The sequence below is a fragment of the Mus caroli genome, chromosome 9, assembly GCF_900094665.2.
Source record: "Mus caroli chromosome 9, CAROLI_EIJ_v1.1, whole genome shotgun sequence".
Taxonomy (NCBI): Eukaryota; Metazoa; Chordata; class Mammalia; order Rodentia; family Muridae; genus Mus; species Mus caroli.
In genome coordinates, this window is record NC_034578.1 from 105,613,233 (window position 1) to 105,627,703 (window position 14,471).

General features: G+C 45.3%; 1 protein-coding gene across 5 annotated transcripts in view; it reads left to right on the forward strand.

Moving 5' to 3' along the window:
* Positions 1-2,035: 2,035 nt before the first annotated feature.
* Positions 2,036-14,471, forward strand: part of Scap (SREBF chaperone) — a 48,887-nt gene continuing 36,451 nt past the window's right edge. Inside the window, exons 1-2 of one of the 5 annotated variants that reach the window (XM_029481422.1) lie at positions 4,048-4,127; positions 4,861-4,961. The gene's annotated coding sequence lies outside the window, so the exon portion shown is untranslated. The other 4 variants (XM_021171334.1, XM_021171333.1, XM_029481421.1 and 1 more) reach the window with 4 other exon arrangements.

Here is a 14,471-nt window from a genome sequence, read left to right on the forward strand (position 1 = left end):
AATCCCAGCAACCACATGGTGGCTCACAACCATCCGCAACGAGATCTGGCGCCCTCTTCTGGAGTGTCTGAAGACAGCTACAGTGTACTTAGATATAATAAATAAATCTTAAAAAAAAAAAAAAGAAAAAAAAATATGGTGCTGAACAAAGACACATAGAGGGAAAATAACTCAGCAAGGCAAGTTCTTTCACAAAAAAGGATGGGCTGGCGAGCGTACCAGGGCAGGCGAAAGTGTGTTTTAGTCTTTATTTTAATGCAGGTGGTGACTGTCTTTTCCCCATTGGCGGAAGTCCAACCTCAGAGTCTTTTGAGGTTAACTAGGTTTTAAAAGAATACGTGTAAAGGAAATTAAGAAAAAGGGGGAAGAGTTCTCTGTTCTAGGCTATCACATTCAAGAACTTGTGTGTGTGTGTGTGTGTTGTGAAAATAAAAGTTTTACCAGGTGGAGAGGATTAAAAGATTTTAATTATCTACATAAAAGTTTCACAAGGTGGGGAGACTTATGGAATATTAGTCCTTGGAGGGCAAGGCTACCTTTGATAAAAACAAATAAACAAGCAAACAAACGAAAAATGATTCTTCACAGTTGAGACCCTAGGCTTGGATTTCCAGAACTGCAAATGAACAGCCCTGAAAAGCTAAGTGGGGCTCAGCCACAGAGTATTCGTGTAACAGATGACTTGGGTTCAAGTTGAGCACCCAAAGCAAAAGCAGACACCCAGCAAATAAAACTGGAAAGATTTTACATTCTCACAAGGAAAGAGACGGCGGTCAGAGCCGGAGAAACCAGGGATGGAGAAGGAGATGCTCACTCCCAGGCTCCTGAGAGGGCAGACCTGGTACTTGAGGGATAAGGCTTGGAGGAAGTGACCTGAGGATGGAGCGGAGGGGGGATGGGCTTCCCTACCCTGCTTTCTACTGTTGCTTCTAATTTAAAAACAAAGAAAAGAAAAGGAAAAAACAATCTTTTATTTTCTTCGATTTTTAAAATAAGGTAGCCTTTGAACAATACACCCCTGGAACTCACCACGAGCTCACATCGGTTCTGCCTCAGACTCCTGAGTGCTGGGCTCACAAGCGTTGGCCACCAGTTCTGGTGTTTCAGTCTGCTTCTCTGTGCTATGATAAAACATGAACCCAAATCAACCTGGGGCTGAGGTGGGGGCCACAGAGATAGCTCCATAGTTAAAGACACTCGTTGCTCTAGCAGAGGACCAGAGATCTTTCCAGCAACTTCACAGGGGCTCACAACCGTAACTCCAGTTTTAGGGGGAGTTGAAGCCCACCTTAGGGAACCAGGAACGTCTCCACAGGCAGGCTTGAGGACAAATGGAAGCATAGCAACCAGGGTTGGGGCTGTTGCTAAGTGTTTGGAACCTCACTTTCCCCAAGGCCAAATGAGAGAGCACATACCATATGCTTAACTCAGCATTTACCAGGGCAGTCACTCAGCATAATCCGTTACATGTGCAAGTCGACTGGTGGCAGGTCAGAAGGTGGAAGAGACTCAGACACCCATAGTTCCTCCACGTGGGAATAAACACTGAGTATATATTTTCCACTTTACCCTATGCATTGTATTTTTAACAAAAATGGAATCATAACACCAGCTTGGTTTTGAACTAGCTTTCATTATAAGTGCTCATTTAACATCCTTGGTGTTGGAGGCTCCTATACCTAGTTCATCAACTGCATACACTTGCTATTTAGCTCAGTTGCTTCTAATCCCCTGGTTTGTTTGTTAGTTTTCTTTTTGATGCTGCTGGGGATCAAACCCAGGGCCCCTAGAGTCTCAGGCAAGCGCTCTACCACTGAGCCATACACCCAGCCCCGCTTCTAATCCTTTGGCACTATAAAGCATGGAACACGAGCTCTTGCGCATGTTCTGATCACTTCCCGCGGACGGTGATGCTGTCAAAACTCCCAAGTGTTACTAGCCACCTTTTTCCAGGCCACAGGCAACTCCAGTACTTCCTCTCGCAGTTGTGTGGCAGGGGACCACCAGGGGGCGAACCCGAGCCGCTGGCAGTGCCAGACTACGCATGCGCACGCCGCCGGGAGCACGTGTGGAGGGCGGCGGAGCGGGAGGGGAAAGGTAGGAGTTGAGAGGTGAAGGGGCGGGGAGCTGCGCGGGCGCCGGGCGGCCGGGAGGGAGAGGGCGGGCTCCAAACACCGGACCGCGGGCCAGGAGCGCGCAGGCCGTTCTCCGCCGCTCGGTCGCCGCCGCCCGGGAGCTGCCTCGCTGCCACAGGTACCTCAGCGCGCGTCTGCACGGTGCGGCTGGGCCCCGGCGCCGGCCTCGCGCCGCTCGTGCCCGGGAGTTCCGGGATGCGGGCGAGCCCGGGCAGGGGCGCGCGGGCGTGGGCGCTGTCCAGCAGCCCGAGGCGCGGCTCCGGAGACCGCAGTCTGGAGCGGGGGGCCGGACGGTCGCGCGTCCCCCTTCCCGACCGCGCCCCCGCCCGGGCCGAGCTGCCTGGGTCGCGATGGGTTCAGGCTGAGTGAGCTCAGGCAGGCAGGCTCGCCGCTGGAACCTGCTTTGGGGTTGTCTGGGGTTTCCAGGGTGAGGGCTAGACCCTGTGACTCAGTCCTGCCTCTTTCCGAAGATCCGATAGCCAGGCAACATGTAGATTCTCTGCTGGGCGTGCTCGGTTTCTGGTTTTATGTGTTGCTTAAACCTAAACTTTGCTCGCTTATGTTGCTCATGTTTACTTCCAAGGTGGTTTTGTTGCATCAGGGTTATAATGGGATAGCGCTAGCTGCAGCGAGTCTCGGGGGTCCACACTGCATCTCAGAAAGTTGTGCAGATGGAGGCGATGAAGAGGGCAGTGAGCCACAGGTGGCGGCGGGTGAGGGGTGGGAGTGGGGTCCTGGCGGTAGTCTTCCTTAGTTTAGCTTATTTATCTCTTATGGTGAAGGAAGCGATGAATAAATAAGTTCATGATGATCTTGCAGTAATTCTTGTGAAGTCGGCATAGGAACAGTCTTGAATGATGCGTTTGGGTGCGTTTGTAGAGTTTGCTTATGCAGTGTGCAGCCATCTCAAGGTGTGCTAAACATTAAAGCTTTTCTTAGAGTCAGGATCAAGTGTATCTAGTCAGTGCTGAATGCATTTTAGGTGTAGCTTGTGTGATGGGATGCTCAAGTGAAGATTGTATGTTATGAAGTATATGTTAATGTATTTCAGATCTAAAGGCTTTTTATATATTTGCAGTGTTTCTGCTTGGCACATATTTTGTTTTTTTGTTTTTTTTTTTAACGACCAACAGTAAATACAAGTATAAACATTATTCCTATACTCATCATTAAGTTACTTGGGGACAGGTGCCTAGGGCATTGGTCTACCACTGAGCAACACCTGTGGCTTTTTATTTTGAGTTGGGCTTCGTTGCCCTGGCTGACCACAAAGTTTCATCCTTCTGCCTCGGTTTCCTGACTATGTGGGATAGCAGATGTGTGTGCTCCGGCTCCTGCTCAGCACTCATTCTTTGGTCAGGTTGAAATGCAAGAGCTGGTTTTCCCTTACTTGAAACTCTGTTGGTGTTGAATACTCTCTTGTTACTGGGGGGGTGGGGGTGGGGGGAGTACCTCTCCAGATGTTTCCATGTGCTTTATAAGTCACTGGCTTGGGAACCCTACCCCCTACCACCCATTTAGATTACTGTCCTGAGGTGGGCACAAAACCTTTACTCTTAGTTTGTGGCTAGAACACAGAACCATAAAAATTGTGATTTGCCTGAGGCCATATGTAAGCTGCTTAACTGTCCTGTTGGGAAAGGGACCATGCCTGCCTTCTGTTTGTATTTGTTAATGTGGGTGGTTAGGGTTGCCACAGTTAAGGATCACTCTAGATGCTCCTCTCTGTGAGCCTAGAATTCATGTGCACTTTGCTCACTTTGACTGTCTGTATCCTTCTGTTGGCTGCGACAAGTACCGCATGTGTGGTTTTCATTCTCTCTCCCATGGAACCAGTTTCCAGGGTCATCCAGTGTGTGCACGGAGGATCAGGCCTTCAAACCGTGTCTTCCGGATTCTGCCGTACGAGCTCCTGACCCTGGAACTTACCACTGTCCTGAGTTGGCTAAAGAAACAAGATCTGGGTGACTTTAGCCACCTAAAGTGATCTTTGTGGGTAATATTTATGGAATTTTTCAAGGCTCTGGCTGTTGGGCACAGTGTTAGTTTATCTAAAGTTCCGTAATGAACAGATGAGACGATAGTGCTAGTCTGTGGGTGAATTTCAGGCAAGTGTTCTCACTGGCCAGTTAGGGGCTGTGCCTTTATGCGAACTTGTTTGCCCGACAACAGTCCGTGTTTTCCTGCAGATGTGCCCACTGGCTTCATAGTCTCTCTATTGTTCTCTTAGCAAATGGGAGGTGGTAGAGGAGGTGGTATGAGTGGAGGAAGCAGCCTGTGTCCAAGATGGCACATCTCAGTGCGGCACGGCTCTCTCTCCTCTTCCCCACTTGGCTTGTTAGACTTTTCTAATTTTTAATTTTTTAAAAAATTTGTGGAAAATAATACATAACATAAAATGTATAATTTTAATGATTAAATAGAGCAGTCAGGGATATTAAATATACTTACAGTGTTGTATAGCTGTCATTATTACCCATTTCCAGAACTTCTTAATTATTGTACACAGAAACTGTCCCCATTAAACAGTCCATATTTCCTGTGCCGCCTACTGCTGGCAACCTCTGTTGTACTCTTTTTTTTCTGTGAGCTTGCTTGTGATAAGTTCTTTCATCTGAGGAGAATTGTAATTATGCCTTTTAGATTATTTCACTTTTGTTTAATGTGTATGAATGTTTTGCTTTCATGTTTGTATGTGTACCATATGTATGCGTGGTGCCCTCAGAGGTCAGAAGAGGCTATCAGATCCCCTGGAACTGGAATTAGGAATGGTTGTGAACGACCATGTGTGTGTTGGAAGCCAAACCTGACAGTCTGCAAGAACAGGTACCTTTAACTGCTGAACGTGTTCCCTCCAGCCCCAGGTCTTTCTTTTGTGTCTGGTTTCTTTCACCTTGTTTTGAAGGTTCATTCATGTATTGTTTATTACATTTAATTCCTTTCTCAGATCAAATTATATTATTTTGTTTGTATAGCCACATTTTTTTTCAAGGGTTTCTGTTTATAGCCAGGGCTGTCCTGGAACTCATAGACTAGGCTGGCCTTGAACTCAGAGATCCACCTGCCTCTGCTTCCCAAGTGCTGGGATTACGGATGCTGCTATATAGCTACATTTTAAAAGAAATCTATCTTTCAATGAAGATTGGAGCTATTTCTACCTTTTGGCTATTAGGAATGGTGACTTCAGGAACATGAGTGTACAGTTAGTCAAAAGACTGACAATTAGGAGGAACACAAGTGTATAGATCTTTGGATTTTTATTTTTTTTTTTAGATTTATTTATTTATATGTACACACCCCAGAAGAGGGCATCAGATCTCATTACAGATGATTGTGAGCCACCACGTGGTTCCTGGGATTTGAATTCGGGACCTTCGGAAGAGCTGTCAGTACTCTTAACCGCTGAGCCATCTCTCCAGCCTGATCTTTGAATTCTTACTTTTAGTTCATTGCATGTTTTTTGTGTGCTATTTGGATATACAGTTGTCTGTCAGTATCCATAGGAGATTGGTTACAGGAACCCTTTTAGGCACTAAAATGTGTGAGTTTTTATGTGTATGGGTATATTGCTTGCATGCATGTCTGTGCACCACATACATGCAGTGCCCTGGAAGGCAGAGGGGCTGCTACATCTTTAGGAACTAGAGTCACAGATGGTCGTGAGCTCCCATGTGAGTGCTGGAAACAAGCCCTGGTCCTCTGTAAGAGCAGCCAGCACTCTCAACTGCTGACCCATGTCTCCACCCCCTAGGTTTATTTATAGTGTTTTTAATTACATGAAGGTGTTTGTGTCTGTATGTGGGTATGTTCTCATAGTGCAGAGGCGCTAGGAGCTGGAGCTGGAGTTACAGGCAGGTGTTTGTAAGCTGTCTAATGTAAGCACTGGGAACTCAGTAGTACACGCTTAGCAACTGGTGTAGCTCTGTATCCCTCTTTGTGTGGCTTTGAATTGTGTTGATCTCTCTTGTTGGGTCATAAAAGTTCTTTATATATTCTAGATGTTAATCCTCTGCTATATAAATGATTTGCAGATATTTTCTCCCCTTTTTTTTTCTTGGCTGTCCTGTGTTTTTGAAAAGGACCTGAGGTTTTGTTTGTTTGTTTGTTTGGTTGGTTTTTTGAGGCAGAGTTTCTCTGTATAGCCCTAGCTGTCCTGGAACTCTCTGTGTAGACCAGGCTGGCCTTGAACTTGGGGATCTGCATGTCTGTGCCTCCTGAGTGTTGGGATTATTGGAAAGGGCCACTGTACTCTGCAGCTGTGGTGCTGAGAGTTTTGAGGACTCCAGCCCCTAGAAAAGGAACGCTAGGTGAGCTGCTGCGTTGTGTCTTTCTTCCGAGTCACTCTCCACTCAGAGGCATCTTTTTGCATTCTTTGTGGTTAGAGTGGAACCTGTTCCTTCCACGCCACACTTGTAGTAAGGAATCTTGAAGTGGTAATGACAGAGCAAAGGCTCATCACATCTTCCATTTTGGGGATTAGGTTATAAGTTGTCTAGAGCCTTGGTGTCTTCTGTCAGAGCATATTACCAGCAGAAGTCAGGCAAAAGGTTTCTAGCTAGTGGACTTGATTCTGTTGGTATATGGCAGGTAGGGGTGTGGGTGGGGGACAGCCCTGGCCTTGCTTCTGCTAGCATGAGCTGAGGCTGAGGCACCCGTAAGGACCCAGCTGGATGGTTTTTCTGGCTTTCAGATAGATTCTCTGGGAGCTAGAGAGACCGCTCAGCGCTTCAGAGCACTTGTTGCTCCTGTAGAGGGTCGGAGTTTGGGACTCAGTGTCCACATCAGGCCATCACAACTACTCCAATTCCAGGGCGTTGGACACTGGACCTCTTTTGCTCCTTGGGCACCTGAATACATGCCCTTATACACATATGCAGATACACACATACACATCTAAGTGAGCATTTAAACAATTAGAATCGAGTTTTTCCTTGTTAGCAGAGATAAATCAGTTCAATCATCTTACTAATTATTCTTGACTAGGTCACAAAGGAATAAAAGGGGCCCTTTACGTGTTGTTACTCGATTGAGGAGATGATGGATCTGGCTGTGACAACCATCACAATCCACGAATACGACTAGTTCTTCCTTTAGTGCAGGTGTTGCTCTGCATCCCAGCCATGACTCGAGAATGTGGGAAATCCTCCTCCTTAGTGCTTGTGCTTCAGAGTCCCTGAAATCCACTTCATTCATTAACTGAAATGAAATTCCTTTCTATTTTCAGTACGGTTAGCTTGGTCTGTTGAAAATTCCTCCAGGTTATTTGTCTAGTTTTGATGCTTAGAGAAGCTAAATTTCTTGCCCTGAGCATTGCTGCTTTGCAAAATAAAACAAAAATATAACTTTTTCCTCCCTAAAGATTAAATTGTTTGTACTGGTGGACTAGTTTAGCTCGGTGGCCAGAGCTGCAGTGACTTTCCATCCTAGTCCAAAAGAGGTACCAGGTGCACCCAGGGAACACAAGGTGCCTCGGTGGTGACCTTCTCCCTCGAGGGAGTGCAGGCAGTAATGGGTGCTGACAGTGTCTAAAAGCGCCCAGAGCTGCAAATCCAACCACAGAAGCTCAGGAGGAGGCTGCTGCACCCACAGAAAAGCTTCCTTCATTAGTTTACAATTTTAGCCTTTAAAATGCAGAAATTTATTTACAGAACCTAAAATTGAAAAGTTGTAAGTGTGTGCACAGGAATAGTGTTCCTTTTCTTCCGCTCCTGTTACAGATCTTCTCCCTGGTGACAGAAGGACGATCTCATGTGTCCGTTCAGGGGTGTTTATGCATATACAGACAAACACTGAGTGTTTGGTTTTTTTTTTTTTTTTTTTTTTGAGTTAGGGTTTCTTTATGTATCCTTGGCTGGCCTGGAACTCATTATGTAGACCAAGCTGACTTTGAACTCACAGACATCACCTGCCTCTGTCTTCCAAGTGCTGGAATTAAAGATGTGCACCACCATGGTCTGGCTTCCTTCTATCTTTAAAGTGTGTTCTGGGGATCAGACTCAGGCAAGTGCCTTACCTACTGAGCTGTCTTGCTAGACCTGTCTTGTAGATTGATATTTAAAATTATCATTATGCATTTTATATATTTTTTGCCTTTATATCTTTAATACATTTGGGGTTTATTTTAGTGTGAACTATAGTTTGAACTTAATTTTTTCCAGACGTGTATCCATTTGCAGAATACCTGTTGTTGAAGAAGCCATCTTTCTCTCAACTGCTTAAAATTTCTCATCATGTTCTATATGTGATATACTTTGCCACATGTACTTGTGGATCTGTTGACAGAGTTTTTTTTCTGTTCTAGAAATCTGAGTATTTAGGCGTTAGTACCCACTTTTAACTACTCTGTAATGTTTTGATATGTGGTAAACTTAGTAGTATATACATACATGCAGAAAAAAACACTCATACATATAAAATTAACTAAGTGAATCTAAAAACATGTTTTAAAAATTAAGCCCTATATATTTTATTTTATTTTATTTCATTTTAATTTACGTGTATGTGTGTTTTGAGACATGGTTTCCCTCTGTAGCCTTGGTTGTCTAGGAACTCACTCTGTACACCAGTCTAGCCTGGTCTTCTCCTTCCCAAACACTGAGATTAAAGGCATGCACTACCACCTGGCCAAATCCTACATGTTTTAGTGGGACTATGTTACATTTTTAGGTTAACGTAGGAAGAATAATTTCTTTGAGATAGTGCCTCACTATACAGTGCTGGCTGGCCTGGAATCCTCTGTGTAGACCAGACTAGCCTCCATCCAACTCGTTAGTCAGTCTGTGGGGCAGGAACTGCAGGTGTGCACCACCAACCACACCCAGTGTGTGATATTCTTGTGATACCAATCCTTACTGAGAATAGGGCATGGCTTCTCTTTGTTCAAACCTTATATGTTCCATAGAGAAACCTAAAGGTCTTTTTCTTTTGCTTTTTTAGTATTTTGAATTATTTATATCTTCTGCTTATTCATGATAGATGTAAAAGCATTGATTTATTTTTAAAATTTGCTGATTTATCGTGTGTGTGTGTGTGTGTGTGTGTGTGCACTCACATGTGCTACCATTGCTGAGTGTAGGTCAGAGGACAGTTTATCTCTCTTCACCAGGTGAAAGCCAGCTTAGGTCATCAGCTTAGTGGCAAACATTCACACCCACTGAACCATCTTGCCAGCCTGGCATGGATTTCCTAAATGTCAGTTCTCACTGACTTATCTGATCCTTTTACCAACTGTAAAAGATTTCAGTTGATTTTATTGGATTTTCTAGAGATGTAACATCTGCAATAATAAAGATGCAAACAAAACAAAACACCCTTTCCTTTTCAGTTACATGATTAGGGATGGGCTGATTTTGTCCATTTGGAGTGAGGCAGGCACCTGGATTAGTAAAACACCTCTGCCTGTGTCTGTGAGGTTTATTTCCAGAGAGGATTAACAAGGGGCTGGCCTGGGGTAGACAGGGCCCAAACTGAATCCAGGAGGAAGAGGAGAAAGCCTGCTACTTCAGACATTTTCCTTCCCTCTGCTTCTTGATCAGCATGATGAAGCTACATTGTTCCTTCATCCCTTTTCTGCCATTCCAGACCTCTGAAACTGAGCAGAGATAAATGATGCCTGAGTTCGAGGCCAGCCTGGTCTACAAAGTGAGTGCCAGGACAGCCAGGGCTACACAGAGAAACCCTGTCTCGAAAAAAACCAAAAAAAAAAAAAAAAAAATGATGCCTTTATGTCCATATTTTGTCACAGCCTCATTTCCCTGGGACCCATTTTCCCTGCTACTCAAACGTAGTTGCTGTGACACCGCGCCTTCTGGGTCTTTTGGAACTGATATGCTGGAGCTTTAACAGGCTTGGAGAGCTGGGAGTCGGGTGACACATGTCTGTATCCCAGAATCCCAGGCTGGTGGATCTTTGAGTTCGAGGCCAGCCTGGTCTATAGAGTGAGTTTCAGGATAGCCAGGGATATGCAGAAACTGTCTCAAAAGGGGTTGGAGCTGTGAGCTAGGGAAGTCCTATAGTGCTGCCTACAGAACTTAGCCCGTGATGCTGGTAAGAGCACATATGAGAATGCTGATACAAATATAGGCAGTAAGGACTGTGCTGAGGATTTTGGGTGGGAACAAGGACTCTGTTGAAATTAGACTAGAAGTCATTTATGTTACATTCTAGCAGAAAATGTGTCTACATTTTGCCCAGGCCTGATGCAGGCTTATATTCCCATCTCCCAAGGAAGACTGAGGCAGGACGATGGCAACTTACTGAGATTCTGTCTCCAAGTTTTTTAAAGAAGTAAAGAGAGAACTTGGGATTGGCTTAGTGGTCGAGTGCTGTGTGGTTCCTAGGTTCCATCTTTTTACCAGAAGAAGAGAAGAAATTATCTTTGTTTTGTCTGGGTCTGAGATTTTTGTGAGAGTAAGTTTAAGGATGGTAAATTAGTGGTGGGAGATGTAAGTCAACTTGTTGAATACTTGCCTAGTATCCCAAAGTTCTAGATTTGATCCCCAACACTACATAGATTGAGTATGGAGGCAAATGCCTGTCGTTCCAGGGACCAGGAGGTGGAGACTGGAGGATCAGAAAGGAGTTCAAGGTGATCATCAGGTACTTAGCAAGTGTGAGGCTCTTCTGGATTATAGAAAGACTGTCAAAAAAAAAAAAAAAAAAAAAAACGTGAGGGAAGGTGGGGTCTGTAGGTGTGGGGTGAAGGGGCGGAGAATGTGGGGTGATAGGAAGTGGGAACCATGAGGAAGTTCCAAGGCACTGCGGAATTCAGCTAGGGTGGTTTATAGTGGCAGTGGGAGGATAAAGCAGAACTGAAGGGTTTGGAAACCTTGCAGTATACTCAGAGAGAGCAGGAAAGCCTGGTAGGACTGTTAAGGAAACCAGACATAATAGTCTGCAGCAAAGCAGTAGCAAAGGCGCATTGAGAACGTCTCAGAAATCAGCCAGATTCTGCCTATAGCATCACGCTCAAGCACGGAAAGGCTTTAACTCATTAGAGAGACTGCTTTGGGAAGGGAGCCCTGGGATGCCCTGCTGCACAGGATTGCCTAGAGTTCTACTGGGGCTCTCAGTTAGAGGTCCCTGCAGCCATGGCTTGAGGGGCCCTAGCTAGTGCTTGAGTTGGCAGATCACAGTTTTTCAGAAATACAGAATATGAGTTACGGGGGTAGTGGAGGCTTCCACCCAAATTTTTCTCTTTTTCTTTTCTTTCTTTATTTTTTGTGTTTTTGCCATAGAAATCAGAGGGACAGTCTGTGGGAATCAGTTCTCACCTTTCACCATGTGGCTCCCAAGGACTGAATTCAGGTCATCATCTTGGCAGAGAGCCTTTATCCACTGAGCCATTGCTCCTTTAATCCTAGTACTAGGGAGGCAGAGGCAGGCAGATCTCTGAGTTCCAGGACGGCCAGGGCTACACTGTAAAACTCTGTCTCAAAAACAAACAAACAAACAAACAAACAATTCAAAAGCCCACAACCCCCCAAAATAGCAACAACAAAGGAAAACCTGAAAGATCAGAGTCAGGATCTCCATGGTTGGCCTTGAGGGTACGGTGAATATAGCTGTGAGTGGAGCTAGAGATGCAGTGGAGACCACAGGAAATCAGAGATGCCAAGAACCTGGAATGTATCCTAAGGAAAGTCATGGGAGTGAGCAGAGACAGCCTGAGAGAGAAGTCTTGTGGGCTGTGGCCAGCAAAACCATAGAAGCAAGTTGTTCTTTAAAGCAAATCACTTCCTGGTTTGATGCTATGGGGTTTGATATTTGGCCCTCCTCCTTTTCCGTACCACAGTTTATCCCTTTTAGAATTGGACTATTGGGGCTGGAGAGATGGCTTGGCAATTAAGAGTACTTAACTGTTTTTGCATAGGATGCAGGTTCGAGTCCCTGCTACTCACATAGTGACTCATAACTGTCCATAGCTCCAATTCTAGGGGATCTGACATAGGGGTTTCAGTATATTTTGAACATGTAATAAAAAGTGTGGCCTCATCAAAAAGATGTGCAGCCAGTAGATAGACATTTAACGCTTTTGTATGCAGGGTGTCCAACATAAGCAGATCTTTAATTTTAATTTACTGTTCCTGCTGTTATGGTTGGAAGATGAGCCAGATGTCAGGTGCAAATTTGGACAGCAAAATTAATAACCATTAGAATTGGGCAGGCGAGGGGTGGTGGAGATTTACCTGCCCTATTTGCCAGTTTACTATATGGTAAAAATGTTTCATCAGAATTAATTTGGCAACTCTAGGGCGTCAGATTGATGGCAATGCTTCCCCAAGAGCATGTGGTTGGGGCCTTTCCTAGACTTTTCTAGCTCTCACCAGATATAGGTAGACCCAGTGATTTGCCTTTCTGATATGCTCTCAGGTGCTGCTGTTAGTTTGGGGACCATTCTCTAAAATGTCATCGGTATAGGGAAGGAGTAAACAAAGTGTGGACAGCAGTTGGCTCAGTGGGTAAGGCACTGGCCACACAAGCCTGAGGACCTGACTTCAGCCTCGGGACCCGCACAAAGGTGAAAGGACAGAACTGAGTCCAGAACGTTGACTTCTGACCTCCTCATTTGATCCATGCTGTGTGTCTGTGTCCGTGTCCATCCCCTGTGCCGATCACGTGATGCTCTTGAGTACACATATACGTTTTAAAAATACCAGGTGGAGGGGGTTTTAGGCTGGGACATTTGTGAAAGACCGGATGGATGAAACACTCCCTCTATTAGTTTATTCAATTTATTGTAGTGTGTGTGTGTGCGCGTGTGCGTGCGTGCGCACATGAGCATATGTGGAGGTCAGGGGACAGTTTTGGAGAGCTGGTTCTCTCCTTCCACAGAGGGAGGGTTCCGAGGACAGAACTTAGTCAAGCTTGTGTTACCCTCTCACCATCTCACTGTTCCTGACTTTTATTCTGAAATGGTGTGGTTGCCTGTCTGCTGGCAGAGCTTCTGGTCTGCTTTGAATCACTCCTGGAAGGTGAGAGGTAGGTTTGTGGTACCAGTGGCTGGATAATTAGTATCTTATTGTTGCTTGATTTGGTTCATTTGTTATCCAGAAAGGTTTTTTTGTTTTGTTTTTGCTTTTTTGTTCTTTCAAGACCGTTTCTCTGTCTATTCCTGGCTGTCTTGGGATTTATTCTGTAGACCATGCTGACCTGGAACTCACAGATCTTCCTCCTGCCTCTGTCTCCTGAGTTCTATGACCAAAGGTGTGTGCCCCCATAGACCGGCTATCTAGTAAGTTTTTAAGCCTCTGTTTCTGTTTGAGACATTGTCTCATTGTAACCTACCAGACTAGTCTGAAACTGACAAAGTAGCTAAGGTTGGTCTTGAACTCCTGGTTCTCCTGCTTCTTCCTCCCAGGTGCTGGTATTATAAATCTTCATCCCCATGTTCCACTTTGGCCTTTTTTGTTTTTTTTTTGTTTTGTTTTGAGACAGGTTCCCACATAGCCCAGGCTGGCCTTGAACTCAGTGTGTAACTGAGGCTGGCTTTGAACTTAGGCCCTTGAACTCCCGATCCTCCTCCTACGTTTAAAATGCTGGGATTATAGCTGTGCACAATTTAGCACAGTAAGTTCTTATTGTACCAAGACTTGCTCTAGACACTGGTGTACAGTCATGGACAGGAATTTGCTTATAGTCTTTTCAGGGCACACAGCGCTCATAATTACAGTTTAAAATGTCTGAAAGAGAATAGGCTCTGTGAGAACTGGAGATGCATGCAGTCGTATGGAGAACATGTGGTCAGGAGAGCCATTTTTGTATAATGACCTGAGACCTGATCGATGTAAAAGAGCCAGCCTATAAAGAGAAGCAAAGCATCAGAGAGAACAGGATGTGCCAAGGCCTTGGTGGAAATGAGGCTGAAGAGGACAGAGTCAGGGAGGTGATGTGAGATGGAGTGGGGAGGATGGCTGTGCAGAGCCCCCGCAGACAGGGACAGATATCTGGGTTTCGTTCTGAGTGTGCAAGGATCAGCAGAGGACAAGAAGGGAGCAAAGGGAACAACTCAGCTGGAGAGTTGGTGGGGCTTGGAGAGGGGGACAGAGGGTTGAGAAAAGCCACCAAGTGCCTGTCTTAGGGGGTGCGTGTATGTGCATACAGGATGAGGAATGAGGTTAGAAAGCATGCTTGCTGTCTGTGAGGTAGGGAGTGCTCGTGAAATTCTGATGAGAGGTACAAATGATGCATCCGACGTGTTGTAACTCGAGATTGGCCTGACGTGAACCATTAGCTCACTTACAGGAGCAAGCTGAAGAGCAGTTTTAGTAGCGAGGTGATTGGTGGTCTCATAAACTGTAGCAGGAGAGAGACTTTTAAGAGTGAAAACAGCTAAGA